Raw genomic sequence first — 3050 nt, forward strand, 5'->3', positions numbered from 1 at the left:
ACTTCTTAAGGGACAACAAAAATGCCGCTCCAGTGGCTCTAGGCTCCTTCACAAGGATTTTCGCTTGCCGGCAAGAGTCTAAATTTTTCCACTTGGTTGCGTGAATCTTTGCAATTTCACTCTTCAGAATAGACTTGACAGTAGATGGTCGGATTCCAAGAGCTGGTTCTGGCCCCACCATTGTGGATCCAGACCCTCGGCGAGCTAGTCTGTCAGCCTCCTCATTGCTGGCGATGTTAGAGTGCCCCGGCACCCACATCAGGAATGTTTCGTTCAGTCGGCCAAGTTTCAGCAGCACCTGATGACAACTCCACACCAACTGGCTTGATATGTTATTGCCATTTAGTGCTGATAATGCCGCCCGACTGTCGGAACAGATTCGAATGGTGCGACCCCTCCATTTCTGTCGCAGACATTCTTCTGCTGCCAGTGAAATGGCATATATCTCGGCCTGGAATATGGTCGTCATTTTTCCGAGAGGTCGGGCCAGTTCTATAATCGGATTCTCCGAGAACACCCCTGCACCTGATCCATCCTCCATGACTGACCCGTCGGTGAAGATTATTAGGTCTGTAATCTGGAAAGACTCATGGCCACTTGTCGACCATTCTTCTCTTTTGGTGATTACGACAGTGTATGTCTTTTCAAAGACGAATCTGCAAAGTTCAGTCTTGGCCACCAGACGATGCATGCATACATCAAAATGGGTTTTATTATGGATGTATACATCCAGTGTATCCGTTTAGGTGAAAGTCCCCAGGTCTTACCTATCGCATTCCTACAGCACCAGAGCAATCTGCAGGATTTCTGATATTGTTCCTGGATATGATGCTTCCACGTTAACTTGGAGTCGAAATGTACTCCTAAGTACTTGACTGTTTGTGCCAGCTGGATTTCCGCCCCTGCTAAGGTGGGTAGCGTATAGCTACCCCACCTGACGTTCCTAGTGAACATAACTAGTCCAGTCTTCCTGGCGTTCACCGTGAGTCCATTGCGGAGGCACCAACTGTGGATTACATGCAGAGTTGCATTCAAGCGGTCACATACTGTGTCCGCAAACTTGCCGGTAATTATTACGGCTATGTCGTCCACAAATGCTTTCGCGAAGACTTTTTTGTCCTCCAGGAGCCACAGCAGGGTATCCATTACCAAGAGCCATAACAGTGGAGAGAGAACCCCTCCCTGTGGACAGCCCCTGAGACATCCTGCTTCAATAGACTTCTGGCCGACCGATATGTGGATTTTTCTCCACTCTAGCATGTGAAGGATCCAACTGATTAGCAGCGGTTCGATTCCATGCTGTCTTGCCGCATCACAAATTGCCGCGAATGAGGCATAATTGAAGGCACCTTCGATGTCCATGAATGCGCCTAAGGCGTATTCTTTTTCGGACATTGCCTTTTCAATTTTTGCCGTAATTCATGGAGTGCTGTCTCCGTGGATTTGCCTTTCTGGTAGGTGTGTTGCCTATGGTGAAGTGGCCACTTAGGAATGTGTGTGTCTCTTATGAACCGATCTACTAGTCTTTCTAGTCCTTTTAGCAGGAAGGACGTTAGGCTGATCGGTCGAAAGCTTTTTGCATCTGTGTAGGTGGGTTTTCCTGGTTTCGGAATGAACAACACCTTCACATCACGCCATTTAATTGGAATATAAGCGTGTGCTAGGCATGCGCGATATATATTCCGAATATGTAGACCCATGGCATCCATTCCTTCTATTACTAGCGCAGGGATGATACCATCCGGACCTGCAGACTACTATGGAGGTTCTCCTCGGCCACTTGGTTTTGGTTTGGCCGACAGGATTGCCGCCCCGTCTTCCTCACTGCCATATCTGAGCACCACTATTTTGAGATAAAGAAAATGCTTTTTTTCAAGACGGGAATCGAATTTGAAACGAAACGCCAAAGTGCTGAGTGGGGCAGCGCAAATTTGAGATAGCCAAAAATAAAGTGTGATTCGAAAAAATCAAAAATTACGGCAAAGTGAGCCGTTTGCAAAAAGGATTGTCCTTTAAGGTACCATAGCGAATGCTTCCTTTTACCAACAGGTGCTTGATTTATATGACCTTTATTAAAGAATTGTGCGAGATTTGTAAATCTATTTTTAATTATTGACTTTATTTACTGATTCTATTGGGATTGCCAATGTAATTTGGGTGTTAAACCTGAGATATGGAGAGTCTGTTCTTTTTTCTCTTGCACAATAACGCAACAGAGCTTGCCCAAAACAATAATAATTTTTCGGGAAAAATTGCTTTCTGCGGTAAGGCACGCACAGTACTTGCTTGGCTTGAGAGACCCTGATTACTTTCTGTGTCCCAAATTAAGGATGGACCATTTTATATCGATAGATGAGACACAAAAGGTTAATGAGAATTGTTGAACAAATTTTTGCATTTTTTGTGTCTTTTATAGCCACAACCTTGAAACTTGGGAAACATACCTACTAAGCCTACTCATATATTCAGAGTGAAATTATGCGGTGTTTCCAACGATTAATTAATTGAAATAATAAAACTTGTTGTTTCTTTTTCGTTGGTGTGGGTATTTATTCTTGCAAATACCGATATTTCGGGAACCACTTGTTCCCTTCATCAGTGCAAACAAGTTTTATTATTTCAACTACTCATATATATTCAATTTTGAATTAAATATGGCGTCAGACCCTTTAAAAGTGAAAATGAAGCTCCAGCGGACTCTCAAATTCAATATAGTAAATACTTTTGCTTCCTTTCAACTTTACCCTATTAAGATTTCACTGTATTACCCGTTAATTGTTGCGAAAATGAATCATAACAATATCCCCTGTTTGAATTAAAAGAATCCTCTTTCGATTTATTCTACGTAATCAATTGTTTCTGGTATTAATCGACTCATTTTCCCACTTTAGTTGATATTTTCCGTAAATTTTCACTTTGTTTCCAATTTGAAATTGCCGCCTACTGGCGTATGCAGCGCCAGTTCTGATGCGGCCAGCGAGAAAATAAGTTTTTATATGAAAAACTTTTCCCGGCATGATCTCGCATGTCGCTGGTGTGACGTCACGGAA

This window comes from Hermetia illucens, chromosome 2, assembly GCF_905115235.1.
Source record: "Hermetia illucens chromosome 2, iHerIll2.2.curated.20191125, whole genome shotgun sequence".
Classification (NCBI taxonomy): domain Eukaryota; kingdom Metazoa; phylum Arthropoda; class Insecta; order Diptera; family Stratiomyidae; genus Hermetia; species Hermetia illucens.